This window comes from Apus apus, chromosome 3 (assembly GCF_020740795.1).
Source record: "Apus apus isolate bApuApu2 chromosome 3, bApuApu2.pri.cur, whole genome shotgun sequence".
Taxonomy (NCBI): domain Eukaryota; kingdom Metazoa; phylum Chordata; class Aves; order Apodiformes; family Apodidae; genus Apus; species Apus apus.
The window spans coordinates 30,761,511-30,779,786 of NC_067284.1; positions in this window are offsets into that span (position 1 = coordinate 30,761,511).

Below are 18,276 nucleotides of genomic sequence, written 5' to 3' on the forward strand. Positions count from 1 at the left end.
TATTTACAGCCCCACATTGAGTGCCAGAAACTGCAAGCTGGTAAATGTAAAGATAAATCTGGATATACATAATAAATATAAATATAAATAAATATAAATCTGAATTGGGACCTTGTACACTGCTTTTGAGTTTGTGCACAGATTCTGATTCTAGTGAAGACTGACATTATTAAAAAAACAAACCAAACCAAACCATGAATAATGAAATGAGTGGAAATTAGTTACATAGTTTTACATCTGACTTTTCATCCTCTCTTTACCCTATCTTTTTCCCCTCACCTTTCCCTTTCTACAAGACTTGCATGAAAAACAGTGACCTCAATTCTCCTTATTACTTACTTTTTTTATTGTGCTGTTTTTTTCCTCTGTAAGTTTAAAACCTGTTAAGTTCTGAAAAAGCGTAAAGCACCAGAAAACTGAAAATCTGTAACTTTGTCTATCTGTTACATTTTAATGTATCTGTTTCATCTTTTTGAAAAGTTATAGAGTGGCAAAGTTACTGAGTTTCATTGTACTTATTTTCTCTTTACTCTTTCCAAAGATTAAGAAGTTTCGAAAAGCTACAAAGTGTCAGAAGATAAATGAAAAAGTGAGTGAACATCCCAGATCCTTTTCAATCATTCATTCGCCCAGGACAAAAATGAAACAAATAAGGCAAAATTAAATAGAACAGGGAGAACAGGAAAAATAAAACTTTCTTTTTTTTTTTTCTTTTTTTTTCTTTTTTTTTTTTTCTTAAGTGTCTAAACAAATGAGGTCAGAATAACAGTATAAAAGTTTTCTTTTCAGAACAAGGAGTTTTTTTCATTGTAAAATGTTTAAATGAAAATATTTGTCAGGCTTTAACCGGTCTCTGTGGTGCAAGGCAATGCTTATAAGGAAATACAGCTACAATTTCTCCTGCAAAGAAATACTCTCCTTTGGATTCGATTCCTGTCATACAGCCCTTTCTAAGTGTTTCTAATTCCACTTGTAAGATACCAGTTGTACCAGATTTTTTTTTATTTTTTTATTTTTTTTAGCATGGCTAGAAAAACTAAACAGAAAGATGTGCATGAGGCAAATTCATATATAAACTTAAGAGTAATGAAAATAAATGTGAAATTGACATATATGATGGCTGGTATGTAAAGATTTAAATTTAAGAGGGGATGGGAAGTTTAAAAGAAAAAAAGACTAAAAAAAGCAGCACAATAGCAACATTTTTTTAAAGACAAGATGAAGTATGTGTATAACAACAAGAGCAAAACTGAAAGAGTAGTGTGAAAGGAACAGAGGCACAGGCAAGGGTTGTAGAAAGAGAGGATAACAGGGACAGGAATCAAGACTTTTGGGAAGAGTGGGGCAGCAGAAGAAGGGTGAAGGTACAAAGTTAGTGTGCTTGCCCTATATATGTGAGCTCTCTGTAGAAATCCTTATTAAATGAACTCATGTACGGCTATGGTAGCTCTATGAAGAGACAGGAGCTCAATGCTAAATCAAAGAATCCTTACAGAAGTTCCCCACTAATTTTCAGAGAAAATTAAAACATATCCAGTTCTGATAAGTTTCAGGACTTATGTGAATCGTAAGTATAGAAAAATAAAAGGGAGTATACTTTACTTTTGACTTGATACCATTATTTGGAACCATTATACAAGTAAAAAATTAACACACTTAATAGACCCTGTTCCTAAAAGTGATATAATTAAAAATAATATAAATGTCCTGCAGATTTTTTCTGTGTACCAAGAAACAGTGAGGGTGAGGCACTCAGACCTGATGTGCTTCCTGTATGTCACACATATTTTTATCCTGTTGTCCCTTCTCTCAGTTGGACAGAGATGAAATGAAAGTAAGTGGTTTCTCCACAATCAGTCCTGCGGCCTACAGTGGAAAGGAAATACCTGAGGAAAAGTGTTAGAAAGGAAAGGATGAAGGCACATGAGAAATGGAAAAGACTGATGTGGCCTTATTGCTCTTTCTGTGCTCAGAAGGATTGTATGAGCACTGCAGCTACCAGGAAGGAGCTGGACCAGACTCTGAGCTGTGCTAAATCAGGCTGGGGTTTGGTGGAGAACAGAGAGCCATGAGAAGCATGCCCTGTCCATGGCAGTGCTTCTGTGAGTTTTAGAAAGCATGACATGTGTGTTAGATCAATGATTCCTAGGCTTTTTTTTTTCTTTTTCCCCTCCTTCCCCTCCACTACCCTCCCCACTGCCTATCACATTTCCATGGGACTCATGAACCTACTAATCCTAATTGTTCACAGCTGTGACCTATAGTTTGGGAACCACTGACTTTGACAGACATAAACATTTTTCTTGTATCATGCTCAAGCAAATGACCTTATCTACTTATTCTGGGATATACTATTGAACTAGGATTAAATTTATTTCTATTGCATGGTTTTTGCACTATACACACCTCCCTCATATATGTTACACACCAACAATTTTCATTATACTTGACATATGAACAATCTGTGGATCTATCTGGTAGGTATACAGATAATAAAAACTGTGTAATCCCCCAGACAAACTTAATGCTAAAATGGTAGTGATGAATTGTAAATAATCCAGGAAAATATAATGCAGAGGAAAAAGAAACTGGAAAGAGATGCTTTACAAGGAAAGCGGTGTAGAAATCTAGATATATTTAGATTGACTACATGAGATTTAAGATGAGTACAGTGACAGATCACAATCATTTGCAAAATGGAAATACCATTACTGAAAGGAATGGTTTATTTTGGCACAAAGATTATAAGTAAGCATGGCAGGACGAAACTGAACACCCAGAGCTGTCAACCTATGAGATGAAGGGAGGTCCACAAGTACTTCTATTAAAAGCTGAGCTTGACAGAGAACTATTCTAGGAGAACATTCTCTACTGGCATGAGCCATGTCCAATACATCTCTTTTTGTTTCAATTTCAACAGTTCAAGTTGAAAAAATAGTAGCATATTTGTGCAATAGTACATGTATTAACACAGTACTGCATGGTATGTACTATGACTGATATTGAATGGTCTGTTTAAGAATTTTAGATGACTACTTTTATTCTGAGATTTAGCAAACTGAAGAAGGGTAATTAACCTGTCAAGGCTATCAGAAATATTTGCTACCAATTGTTTTAGAGCAGAGGAAGAGGTGCTGGGATCAGCAGGATTGCTGGCGAGATTCCCTGTGGTTTCCACAGATCTCACAATAATGTGTAGGGAGTATTTAAATTCTAAATTGAGTGAGTATTCATGGATGTGAGTGGGAATGGCAAGTTCATGCTGTGCTCCAACTTCCTTAGTTTTTTGCACTGTGAGCTGACAAAACCACACTATCGTTGTCAAAGGCCAGGTTAACATTTAATAACCCTGTAAAACTTTAAACTTACTTTCAGAAAGTCCCAAAACACCTTTATAGCTTGGATTAAAATTCAGTTGAACTATTAGGTTTAACCACTACCTTTCATTCAAGATAACTTTAAAAAGTCATCAACCTCTGTTATAGAAGAAGGAGGCTGAAGCAGAAATCTCCAAGAGCAAAACAGAGAGAAAACTCTGTCCAAGCTGGAGGCAAATGCAAGGTGTCTCAGGAATCTGCTTCATCTTAACAGATGTATTTGGATTTTACAATACAAGGAGAAGTCCACCAACAGAGGCAGGGAAGAGAGGTTGGCACAACTTGAATGGTCACTGCTCTGTGGCCCTTGGAGCCACACTTACATAGATAGGATGTAGGATGAAAAACATAATTACTTTGAATGGTGAAACTGGTGTTCTGATTTGTCATGTTTGAGGAAACAGGATCATGTACATTTTTTGTAACAAACATTGTCTTCATCACTAATTTACTTTTCTACTTAAAACAAAGCGTAAGATACCAAACAATCCAATGACCAAAACCCCTCATAGTGATGAAAATATCATAATCCTTCCTTCCTTTTCTTTGAATCTCTCTATCCTTCTGTCTTAGCTAAGAATTAATCTATTCCAAATTGGACATACTGTACCCAAATGGAAAACCAGGACAATAAAGTAAACCATTATCCGTAACACACATTGTAACACAATACTTACAGGTATGCTTCAGATCTCAGGTTAACTGAGTAAGTGACGATTCTTATTCTTTCTTTCTTTCTTTCTTTCTTTCTTTCTTTCTTTCTTTCTTTCTTTCTTTCTTTCTTTCTTTCTTTCTTTCTTTCTTTCTTTCTTTCTTTCTTTCTTTCTTTCTTTCTTTCTTTCTTTCTTTCTTTCTTTCTTTCTTTCTTTCTTTCTTTCTTTCTTTCTTTCTTTCTTTCTTTCTTTCTTTCTTTCTTTCTTTCTTTCTTTCTTTCTTTCTTTCTTTCTTTCTTTCTTTCTTTCTTTCTTTCTTTCCCAGGGCACTAACTGCTGGTACAAAACTCCTGACAATAATTGGATGAGAGAAACAAATTGTAAATACTGACTTTCAGATTTTCACTACAATTAATGTGATGTATGAATTTCCTCATAATTATGTATGGTTTCCTTACTGGTAAGAACTGAACATCATTTTGTAGGTACTTAGTGTCCAATAGCACTTTATGTAGAGCCACCACATCAAGGTCCCAGTCACATGACTATTAATTCTTCTATGAAATATAGGTCTTAAATGTGCAGTATTTCTACAACTTGCTCATATGACAGCTGGAAATCTCCTCTGGCAATTCAAGGCAAGGACAAAGTGTTTTTGTGGATCTACTTGCAACTGTTCAAAAGTTGACCTAGCTGCTTGTTACTGTCTCTCATCTGAAGGTTATCACCTCCACTACAACAGTATTGCTATGGAAAATTTTAATATTCCTTGTCTTATCCAACAAAAACCAGCAGAAGAAACAGGCAGGTACATCACAGGGGTTGGTGGTTTTGAGCCTCTCAGCTTCAAGTATTGACTAACATGAAAATAATGTTATTCTGAACATAAAAAAACTGCTTTGAGTGCTATCAAAAGAAAATAAAAATGTAACCTAAATATGCAGAGCATATATATTTATGTATTATACCCTAAAACATTATGTGATCATGAGGCATCATTTGCACTCCTTTCAACCCCTCCAATTAAATATCAAATCAAGTCCAGCACTAAGTTTGTTATCACCTTCTAACACCCACTATAAGAGCTTACGCTTTTCTCTCATTTCCTGCCAGTAGTGTAGTGTTCAGTATACTTTCTGTGTAGTTTTTATACCATGAATGTGTCTTTCTTTACAGGTGGGGGGCACATGTATTGTATTAGGCTCAGGGAGGTTCCAGTCCTCATCATTGCTGATTCTACCTTACAGCCCAACTTCCATATTCATTGCAAACTATTGTTGTCAAAAAGGGATAAAAAATTTGATTCCAAGATGATGGTAATGGATTCAACAGTCACATGCCCATGCAGTTGGAACTAGATGATCTTTAAGGTCCCTTCCAACCCAAACTATTCTATGATTCTGTGATTCCTCTTCATGTCTGATGCTGTTATCAGGTAAGATGGGAAGTATGATATGAACTTCTACAAGTGCTCATCCAGTTGAAGAAACAACACACAGAAACTTCACTGATTTCACACAGAGGCTAAGGGTGACCTCCTGTCTCCAGTCAGGATGGTAGTAAAACTCCCAACAGTTTGGAAGATACCACTATTTATTTCATCCTTATTCTTTAAACGACTTTAATGAGTTATTTTTGTAGAGGTCACCTCACCTTCTCCTTCAAAGCATGCAGGGGTTGCTCCTATGGGTAGCATCCATTTCACTTTAGCCATTTAAAAGTTAGAGGTCTACCAAAGTGCATCATTCAAGTTGCTTCATGTGAGAATATGGTACCTAAAGTGGATAGCCTAAATTGTCCTCCAGAGACTGATAATGAATTCTGAAATGACAAGAGTGGATGTCTAGATATTAGATCATTAAAGAAGGTGAGATCAATCCCAATTTAAATATATTGTGATTAGCTAGTAATTCATATTAAAAACAAGAACAATATAGTGAGCAACAAGACCTGTATTATGAAATATCAAACCTAAGGCTGATAAATAACTAACAGTATATTAATTAAAGGAAGGGAAACTACCACAGCTTGCCTTCTCAAGTCTAATCAGATCAAATTTTAATATGAGTATGCCCCTTATTCTGTGGAAATTTTATTACTCTGTACAATAACTTCTGTTTGTTGAAGGCTGTCTGTCTCTGACACACCTTGCTGTTGCATGTTAAGGCAGCTGTCATTTATGTGCAAGTATCTTACTGATGGTGGCATGTGTCTAAATAACATTCACAATGTATTTCTAAAACAATCTAATGGCTCAGCTGAATTAAAGTAAGCTTGCAAGGTAACACATGGGAATCTGACAGACTGTCTTAATTTGCTGGACATGATCTATTACAGCAAGGATATTTTACATTTTCATGTCTTCAAAACACAATGTCACATGGTGGGTGAAAATCTGAAAATGCCCATATGTGGTAGGCAAAACACATGTATGATATGGTGGTCAATAAACTTTTGGTAGCTACTTCCTGAAAACGAAATGTGCCTTTGGCATTTCTACCTTCCAGTTATTTGTGAATGATGATTTGCATGATGTCTTGAAGTTTGGTTCTATGGAGCTTAGTTTATCTCACCTTTAAATAGTGCTGCTGGTTGTCACTAAAAAACTTCCCAGATGCTTCACAACCAGATAACATCACCCTAGAATCCACTACATGCCCAGTCTTTTATAACACAAATATAATTTCACATACATATATCCTTTGACTTTTATGTTGTGGTTTTTTTTCTTAATATCTCTGGATTTGTCTTCCAAAGGCAGCATGAGTTTGGGATGTTATGGCAGCTCTTGTCTACAGGAACTTTTTAATCAAAAAGCTATAGAAAAGGGAATATAAGAACAAGTGACACTTATGTATGTACACACACAAATAGATAGATATATATCAATGGCATATTCCCATAAATGAGACTGTTTCCTGAACTTTCATTAAGTTACAGGCTGATTTTGCCACCTCTTGTAATTAATTTCCTTTATTACCCTATGGCATCTATTTGGCTTCATGAAGCATACAGCTTTAGAAATATGAAATCTCATAATTTGAGAATTTGTTCTTGCTGTTTCAGCTAGGGAAAATATATGGAGTAACTAATGGTATTGGAAAACTCATCTCACACTAGGGATGTAGAGGTAAACAACTACATTTGCAGTATATAATCTCCTCTGTAAGATTTCTAATTATTGTTATGCTTCTGTAGTCAGGAAATCATGGTCTATAAAGCAAGCCTAATTTCCTGTGGCTTGCACCTGAACACGATAAAAGCTCTTGATCTCCTTTCCTTCTCCAGAAGCAAATCACAACACTGTGACATTGCTGTTTAATCCTACAGTGAGTACATACTTCCATCCATGTAGTCCTGAAAGTGTTACCTTGATGAATGCTTGATCAAGGTCTCTCTGTGCTTTCTGTTACTGCTTTAGTATTTCTTTGCAATAAAATGAAGATATGCTACATTGATTTTTTTGTAATCTCAGTAATTGCTTGAGTTTGGCAAAGGACACTGATTAGTTTAGGAAAAACTGTTTTTCCTCCTCTTCTTCAGATTTTTATACCAGCTTGAGAGTGTGCTTGTGTTGGACAGAAAATTAATTACTACTTTTTGTCACAACAAAGAGAAGACTATATTGATTAAATGTAGCTGTGAAAACATTTAAGAAAAAACAAAGCTGCACGTTTGTTCTATGTAATGTGAGCTTTAGTGCTTGTGACAGGTGCCAGATTTACAGCACTAGAGACAAAAATCCTCTCTATCCAAACAGGTATGGCTTTTCCTTGCCTGTCACTCATCCATGCTCCAGTGGGAGAAGTAACAGATGTGCAAAAAGCTCTTCATTGCTGTTGAATCTTTTGGTGCTGACTTAGTGGGATTGAATCAGGGATATCAACTTATTTCATATGGGCCAGCAAATAACATGGACTTTTCAGTCTCGGTCCAACAAAGCTGTTCAGCACATACATAACCTTAAGACCAGCCATAACCCTAACTCCATCAACTCCAGCGTTTTAGGTCCTTATTCACTTCTGCCCTGGAGAGGATTTGAACTGGTCACTTACAGCTAAAATGTTCCATACCCTTTTGCTAATTCCCCTGTTCATTTTCTAACAAGCTGCCTTGGCGGCACATGAACCAAACCTTACACTGAATGCTTTGGCAGTAGAATATTTTTTCACGGCATCTGACATCTAACATTATCTTGTATCAGAGGAATTACTTTTATTTTGCAGATGTTTGTTAAACTTCACATGATTATTTCAAAGCTAAAACTCTCACATACTCTGAAAAGTACTTCCTTATACATTTAATCCTATGGAAACTCACGATGACTTACTCAGGTGAATAAGGTCTGCATGCTTGCACCCAATCTAGAATGAATACTTATTATTTTGCAAGAAATTAAGTATCTTCAACAACATGTCCGTACACTCACAACTTCTCTCTTGAGCTGCTTGTGGTAAAAGGAATAAAACTAAGTATGTGTGTGTGTACACATATACAGCAGTAAATATGAGGAAGGAATGGAAACACTGCAAGCAGCACTAAAATACTGCTCTGAAAATATTGTGACCAGAGACCAGAATCACATTAATTTACAATTACAATTGTTTTGATCCTAGAAATCACTTGAAAACTAAGTACATTTTTAAAATATCCAGCAGAGAGATCTGACTCACACCTTTGCAAGCACTTTGAATAAGTGAACATTTCTTTTCCGCTGTGGAGACTCCCAGGAGCAGAAGATCCCTCTAGCATTAGGACCTTTCTCTCCCCATTGTAGCAGAAGTCTGCACCTCTGTGGCACTGAGCCTTCTGGCTGCAGCTGCCACAAACGAGCTGTGGGTTTGTCCTGAGAGAGCACTGGGCATGGAGCCATGGAGGTCTGCATCATGTTACACCAACACTGCTTCTCAGTGTGCCCTGTCTCAGGAGTACAGGAAGAGAAGGCAGCTACTGCAGGTCTCATGAGAGCTGCAGAAAAGAAATCCTTCTGAGCTGAAGGCTGGAAAGGGCTTGCTGAGCAATCAGGTCCTGGTTCCTCGTATTACAAATGACCTTATATATACATATTACATAAATCTTTCTATCATTTAGTCAAATTCCATCTCAGCAGATCTTGCTACTGACAGAAATTGTCTGAGTGTTTTATTGCTCTACTGATTTTAAGTATATTTGAATTTTAACCTAAAGATATGTGTGCCAATGCTTTTTTGTGTTAGCACTGTCTTTGAGCTGGAACCAGTTCCCTACTGCATGAACTTTCTCACTGCTCCACACATAGCCATGAGTTCTCTGCCCCTACCAGAGCCTCTTTGAGGCCAAATTTTTGTTATAGCTTATCTGTTAGAGTTGATCAGGTCAGTATGCAGTATTCCCAGCTCAGAACTGCCCATGTCTCTGTTCCATGGCATTAATTTTTCCCTATCGGAACTAGAGATACTGCTCCTTTTAACACTGGCCTTTTTTGCAACTACATTGCTTTGATAGTTAATAGTTATCCTGTGACTTGCTAATATACCTTCCTCAGTCATTTCTAACAAATGAGCTCTTAGCCTGTAGCTGAGGCTTTTGTTATTAGTCTGTAAGTGCATGACCTTGCATTTTGCAGTATTGAATTTCAATTACTCCAGCCTACAACGTCACACAGTTCTTCCTGTGTGCTTCTTCCCCATCCATCCTTTAGAGTCATATTCCCTAGGAAATATCAGCATAACACACACTTTTTTTTTACGAAGGGCATTAAAAAATGCACACAGAATTACTGTGAAGAATTCATGCCTGGGAACAGCAGCAGGAACCCCCACTACAGAAAAATACTTTCTACCCCCATGCTCAGTTCTTATGGCAGCACTAAAATCTGGCTAGTTCTCATTTATGCCCTTGGCCTGGTACTGATCACTATTTTCACCAGTTTAATAAAAAATTTCTCATGTAGCACAGTATCACATAGTTAATTACAGTATCACATGGTTAACTGAGATCCAGACAAAATACCCATGACATATATATTTTCCTAAGGAGAAAGTTGCCTTTTAAAAGACAAGTTACATACATGAAGTTAACAGATACATAGATCTAAATGTATATATCTATCTGTCTATCAGTGACCCATCATCTATTTCTATGTTGGTAGATAGTATTCACAGTTTCCTTTTTTCCCTCAATACCGGTTTTCTTAGACCTGCATGTCAGTTAGATGACACTAACAAGTCCTCTAGACACATCACTTTTTCCCTTTCTCAATACAGCACTGCTCATATGTCACCACTTTTGCTTTAGCTAGATAATTTCTGAGAAAATTGGGATGTTTTTGTGCTTGTGCTCTCACTGCAATCCTATAGGCTTTCAGAATTACCCATTTCCTCCAGTAGGGCAGCACTGTTTTCTGCAGAGATAGAGACTGTGTTTTTACAAAACATGCATGTCACTTAACTGGCTTCTTATATACTTTTCATTCCAGTGTTACTCCCAGCTGAAAAGAATAATCAAGACAAAATCACTTAAACATCCAGAAGACCAGGCGATACTTCCTTCTGATACCCAAACTGGAACAGCCTCATTAGAGCAGAGTGAGTTTTGCTCCCAGAATACTCTGTAGGCTATTGTCTGTGTTTTGCTTAAGTAACTGTAGGAAGGATTAGAAGAGAGTTTCTAAAGGCCTGCACTATTAATGGCGGATAAAGTGACAACTAGCTGTCTAAATGTCTTTGGGAATCTAAAATTCCTTTCTTTTTAAAACACAATTGACATCTAAAATGTATTCATTACAGCTATGGATGCTGTATCTCCCCAGTTTTTTTTCGTGTGTGTGCACCTAGCCCTTGCTGAAAAACTGTCTAGATGGTATACAACAATGGCAAGAATCCAGTTCATCTTTCCCTAACCAGCCTTGTCTCCACAGATGGTGTTACAGCACCATACTCTGTTTTGTTTATAGCACAAATGAAGTAATGCTTCTTTTTCTTACCTGATAAGGGTAGACCTGTGTCACACAGCTGCTGCCTCAAGCCCTGTTCTCTACACATGCATACATTGCACACTGCTTCAGAAGCACATTCAGGAACGAGGGCTGAAAAGTGTAACCTGGAATGCTCAGCTTTGAGCAGGTGCACAGAGGTTATCTATGCTGCCAGACTGGATGTACTTCAGAAGAAAGAATGGCTGGAGTCTCCACATTTCAAGGAGTGTTTGGGAAACAGTTCAATAGTTCAACAGAAACTTTTTTCCCCGTTCTTTTCTGAAAGCAGGTATCATAGAGTAAGAAGTCATATACGAATTATTATTTTTTTTTACATTTTGTTCAAAGCAAAATGACATTTTAAGCATGGGTTTTTTTTGTTGTTTTGTGATTATTTTTTTTTGTCCTTTCTAAGGCTTTAATGGTTCAGATCAAGACCTTATAAAAACAGAATAGGTGACACATATGCTATGGCATATATTGTTATAGATCCATGGTCACAGCTATGCATTTTCATTGTCTCTACTTAATTAGATCAACTGGCAGTTTTCTGACAAGGAAAAGGTTAGAATTGACTTATTTGAGCAGGAAATGCTTATTTTGCCTACTTTCACTGACTCTTGCCAACAATCTTGCCAATTCAGTTGTGATTTCCTAGCAGCAATCATCTTTTAAATATCATTGTGTCTGACTAGTGCTTGGATGAAACCTTTAACTCAAGTCTAACTTTAAATGATTCTCTAGGCAATTCCTTCTCTCAGCCATGAGCACACAGGCACCCAAGCATGGATCACTTTGCTGTTTTCACTGCCTTCTTTCCAAAATATGGCTGCATTCTCATGATGGTTAGAACCACCCCTGAAGGAAACAAGGTGTGTCCTGGGACTTAAACAGGACTCATGCTGTGTGAGCAGGACGTATGAGTATTTTCCAAGGCATCCCTGTTTCAAATCTAAATTCAGGACTTTAAAATCAAACAAACATATCCATCTTCAATCACAAAAATGTGTATGCAGATTCAGATATATTGAAAAATGCCATTCAGTGATGCCAGAAGTGTAAAGGACAAAACCTCTGAGTTCCATCCCTAATGGAGAACTGGTTTGTTTCTCTCAATTTGTCTCAATAGGTCAGACTTGGTGACTATAAAATTATGGATAAGATAACTAAACTTCTTTTAAGAATTTGAGAGGAATTTGGTTAAATATTTCCAAACTGCTTGAAGAATGAGAACTGCCAAGTGCAGTGGTGCCCTACATCAGGAGAAAATCACAGTGAGTATTAGCATGCACTCCATCTCTGAGAATGAAACAGTGACCAAATTATTAATCTGGAGAGGGATTGTTCGCAAAGAAACTTTGGACCTTTTTTCTTGTTTGAAGAAAGATGATGGTTAAAGTAATAATTTTGCTGGAAATTTAATTAGAGCAATGAATAGTTTTTTCCTTCTTGAGGACTCCTTGGCATAAAATACAATGGAGCAGACAAGGCCAAGCACTTATAAGCCATAAACGTATCCCAAACGTATACATATCACTGCATCACACTGGCTTCTAACTGCCTTTTTTTGTTTGTTGTTTGTTTGTTTGATCTGTATTTTCAGATTTCCTTTTCCTGCTTTGATTTCCTCAGCTTCTTTTATTCTTTTTTTCACAGAGGTAAGCTTATCCATACCCTCTGCTTCTGCAAACTGGCACACTTCTTTTGAAGTCCATGAAACTGTGCCAACTTACACCACTGCAGACTTGTTCAGTATTGTGTTGTAAATACAGATGGGTCCCAGCTGCAAATCTTGGTTTGGATCCAAGCTCACCCCAAACTAGGGAGTTTTTGGTTTAATGGTTGTGGTGCAGACCCCTCTCAATGGGTGTGTTATAACAGAAAGAGAAAAATAACTTCTGGAAGAGAATGGAGGGCTAACACCTGTCAGGGATGCTCCTTTGTTATAGTTAATCTGCATGAACCTGGAGAGCAACTACTGTGGAAGTCTCCTGTATAGCAGTGCTATCAAAGAGAGGAAGAGCCAGTCAAAAAGAACAAAATACTCAATAAGCTAAAATTTGTGTCTAATCTAATGCAATCTCAAAATAAATCTCAGTATTCTTGAATCACTGGCTTATTGAACGAGGTTATGTACTGCATATCACTGTCCAGTACAAGAGGTAAAGAAGGAAAATGCCTATTAAAGTCCAGCAGAGCAATGAAAAATACATAAAAGTTCAGAGAAATTAGTATATATTTCATTCTATCAATAGAACACTGTTAAATCCCACAGTCTTAGTTTTTCCCCTCCTGCTAAGACAGAAATGAGCATGTTTTTTTCTGTTTCATTTAGCAGATTTACAGCTAATCTAAATAAATTAATAATATTTGATTCATGCTTGTTGAAGTCTTGTTCTACTTCAGTTTTGACCTCGGAAATTGATTAAACATATGTGAGATGTCATTGCCAGTAAAGCAGACAAGCCCTGGAAAGCAACTTTGATTTGAAGAATGAACAGGGCAAAAGAGACAGCCTTAAAATGCTGAAACAATTTGAGGTGTTTCAAGTATAAGTTTTCTTTCACCACTTAAACACTCCCTCACTCTGTCTTGATTAGTATTGTGTATGACCATTATGGTCAAAGACCAGGTAAAATATAATCAAAGATCAAATAAAAATTTTAAATTAGACCTTCAGAAGGGCTGGTCAGTTGTCTAGTCCAACCTCCCTGCTGTGAGCAGAGGCATCTTCAACTAGAACAGGTTGCTCAGAGCCCCATCCAACCTGATCTTGAATATCTGCAGGGATGGGGCTTTTACCATCTCTTTAGACAACCTGTTCCAATATTTCACCATCCTCATTGTAAAAAAAAAAGTCTTCCTTTTATCTAGTTTTTGTGGTTTTGATGTAAACAGCAACAAGGAACCATGCAGCCACTTGCTCACTTCCCCCTGCACTGTGGGTTGGGAAAGAGAAAACTATAACAAAAATCTCATGGATTGAGACAAGGACAGGGAGGGTTCACTCACTAATTATGGTCCTGGGCAAACCAGACTCGAATTGGGGAAAAAATAAGTTTAATTTTTCACCTATCAAATCAGAACAGATCAATGAGGAAAGAAACCCCAGATCTTAAAAACATATTCCTCCACTCCCTCCCTTCTATCCAGGCCCAAATTACTTTTCCCCTGATTTCTCTATCTCCTGTCCACAAGCAGTGCAAGGGGGACAGGGAAATGGGGGTTACTATCATTTCATTACACATGTTCTCTGTGCTCCTTCCTCCTCAAGGGAAGGACTCTTCAGACTCTTCCCTGCTTCAATACAGGGTCCCTCCCATGGGAGAGAATCCTTCACAAACCACTCCAGTATGAGTTCCTCCCACAAGGTGCAGTCCCTCAGGAACAGGCTGCTCCAGTGCAGGTTTTCCACAGCCACGGGCTGTTTCAGGAACAGTCTCCTCTCCTGGCATGAGGTCCTCCACAGCAGCAGGCTCACATCAGCCCTACTGTGATCCTTCATAGGCTACAGGTCCACCCTGGTCCTCCATGGGCTTCAGGGAAATAGCCTGCCATCTCACCACAGCTGCCTCTTCCACCTCCTTCCTCACTGACTTTGGTATCTCCCCTGTGGCATTGCTTTCACCTCCCCCTCTTCTCTGTCCTGCAGGTCTTTTAGCAGTTTCCCTTCCCTCTTCTTAAATACATTAATCTCAGAGGCATTATCACCTTTGCTGTTGTGATCGGCCTTGGCTAGAAGAGAGGTCAGCTTTGGAGCCATGGAGGTTCCAGCAGCTTCTCACAGGAGCCACCTCTGTGGACCCTCCTCTTTATCAAAACCATGTCACACAGACTTAACACACTGGTCTATATTTGTCATCTCCAGTTGTGAAGGAATGTCAGTTTCCTCATATGGAGGACATGGACTCAGAGCTCAGACTCCTGAATAAGTTACTGGTATCTAACACATCCTAGTACTGTACCTTAAACCTTTATTCTTTAAGTAACTTGACTGCAAATTTTCAGTCCCAAACTTCACAGTCTGTTAACCACCAGTTTCAGCAGACAGTACAAACACAGATTTGGTGAAGAAGGTGGCATAGCTGAGCTTTGAAGAAACATTTATTGTATGGCATGTGACAGAGCATTGACTGGGCAGTCCTGCCTTTCTCTCATTCCCATTAGGCCTGCATTTATCCCTGTGGGAAGGAGCATCACCATTGCACGTCTGGGTGGAGTCTGAACACACTAGATTCTATAAACACATAGATACCCTTACAGTATATATATATCTTTTGTACCTTTATAATAACACACTGAAGTTAGCAAAGGGTTTACAATCCTGAAAATTGATCTCTTATATTTATGCCTTTTTTTTTTTTTTTTTTTACATCTCTCTCAGTAAAATTAAAATTGTATTAATAACTAAAAAATTATAATATTATTGTGAGGTGTTATTTTTCCAAGCTCCAGAGCCCTTCAGTGCTCTTTTCTTTCATGATTGTATTCTACTTATAAAGAAAAAGCATTGTGATTTGTGCCAGATATGCTAGCATTGGTAATTGTGAGCAAGCTGAATAACCAGAGAATATTTTGAGTCCAAAGCACACTGAATAAATTTGGATTGAGACAAATATCTATATATTTGTGGACAAAATAACTTGATATACACTTTTTGTTTCATAAGAAGAACACAGTCAATATTTGCATACATTTATTTTCCTAAACTGTAAGAAATGCCACTGCCTTAGCTATGTTAACTTCTTTCAAAAAATAATGCTATTTCCATAAGATATTGTAATGGCATTTCTTTCTCTTAATCAATGTGCTATTAGTAAACCATCACTTGTTCAACGGAAAGAAAGTAGTTTAAATGATTTATAGAATTTTCTATTTTGACCAAAAGTTGAGCACACTAGGAGAAGGATATGTGGCAAGATGTTAATATTCTTTTTCTTTGGTTATCATTCAAACCCCAAAGCCATTTCTTCTGCATTTTTCATGTCACGTGGGCCTGCCCTCCAAGAGAACACAGTATTCATGCCTCAGGTGGAGACTAAGTTGGGCTCTTCTTCCACCAACAGAATGGATGGCTTGTACTGCCCACTGCCTAGGATTTAGTTCCCAAGGCAATCCACCAAGCTTTCTCTATATAAAACAGCCTTAAGTTTGCAGATTACACTAGAGAAATATATACATGAAAGAATATTTTGCCAGAAGCTCAAAGCCCCTGCTCCACAGGGGCTAGATCTGAAACCTGAGATATAATTGTCCCTTCCATTATTTATGCAGATTTACACAAAGTTGCCCATAGATGCAATTCCCAAAACATATAGAGCTGGTGGCTTGGAATACTTTACATGACTGAATGTTTGGGCATGGCACCATGCACAGTGTCCTGAGTGTCTCTCAGGAACATGTATAGCTCAACTCTGTGATATATCAGACTGGCTGGTAACTGTGTACCATATATACAAAAAGAGTTCACTGCAGCCCCACTGCACCCGGGGTGGGAAAGTGAGGTGGGTTTCTTTGCTCAGAAGCTCAGATAAGACTGCTAGACCTTAAAAAATGGCTATAAAACATAAGGCAAAACCTGTAAGGTAGTACATAATGGATAAATTTGTAATTTACTGCCGAAACAGACACAGTAGGATAGTCTGAGTATAGTGATAACATTTAACCCAATATTAGCATAATACATTTTTCTATCCAGACAATTCAAAAATTATTAATCAAAGTACTTTTTGCACATTTTTTCATCATTTTAATATCTCCATGTGTAGCTTCTTTCTCTAAGTGCTAAAATGCATGGTTTTTTGCATCTATGGGATATTTAGTGGTAACATAAACAATTTTATTAACTTGGTAATAGATTCTCCAATCTTTCTGGCTTTTGAATCCTGACATATCTGTAGGTCCTGTCTCAACATTGTGCACAGGAAGAAGGAAAATACTCAACACAGGAGAACTCTTACTCACCTGTGCCCTGAGTTGCATTGCTGTCAGTGTGCTAAGAGATGCAAGTCTGGTCCTGAAAATATGGCTCACATGAGAAAAACGTATTCACAAGGGGCTTGATGTGGCAAGAACCCAACCAACTTTGGCATCTATCCAAAAAAGCACTTATGAATACACTTAAAGCTACAATTCAGCTGCAAGTATGTGAGCAATAGTATTGCCTTTGATTGACACTGAATCAACAAGATGTGAGAGGTGATTAACAAATTTATCAAGTGAGGACAATATTTGGCCCAGGACTGGACTTCTGTTGTTTAGTTCCTGAATAAGGAAAAAGAAACTGTTTGTAGGGGCTGTACAGAATTTCCTTGATGCAGAGATTTTTCAGGCAGACATGGTGACAGTAGACACAAAAGTATCAGAGTTTTCGTAATGTTTCAGCAAAACAGAAACATGCTGAATAGATATGCTAACACGAATAAATGTAGGAGCTCTGTTTTCTGACTACTATAGAAGAAGTCTTAATGAGGAAAACTGATTAAGTTCTGTTTACTTGTGCAATACCATTCCCCTACATGGATAAATTTAGCAGAATCTGGTATTTTCTTAAGCAACACCCACTTCATAATGAGCACTGTTTTATAACCAACAGATCAAAAGTTCAAGACAGAAATTTTTTCCAAGATTGAAATAAAACACAAACTCCAAAGTCTTTATTCAGATCCATAAGCAAGAAAAGCCTGTACTAATTTAGGATTGAAAGATGCTGAACTTGTTGCAGAAAGAACCTATTTATTTAAAAGTTACATTTTTTCTTTGGAGTACATGGTTGATGCAAAACTTTGCTCACGGTTTTTGAAGCAGGGAAGTGTGTGAAGGTGGTAGTAATCAGGAAGAAGGGTGTCAAAGAGGGAATTTATTTTGGAGAGGAGGCATAGAGCAAAGTTGTTTGGGACATATTAGCCCACAGTGCAGGTTTTCAAAGGCAAAAAAGAGAAGTTAGTGTAGTCTAAGGTCTTTTCCCACCCCTTCAAATTTTCTAGGTTTCTGAGCTATTCTGTTCAATGACACAGATTTCTACATGTTCTTGCCAGCAATTGTGAGTTCAGCTGTCGTTAAAAACCAGAGGAACCTAATTTTCAGTAGTGGTTTTGACAACCTTCTCCTAAATTAGGATTCAGCAATTTTATTTTAGATTCCTAATTTTTTTTTTTTTTTTTTTTTAAATGGCAAGATGTAAACATATTTTAAAATATGTTTCTGTCCCAAATATAAATTTATAGCCCCCCCAGCCTTCCAGGTTCTATGAGCTAGCAATAGTTTACACTATCATCAGCCTTTTTGTTTT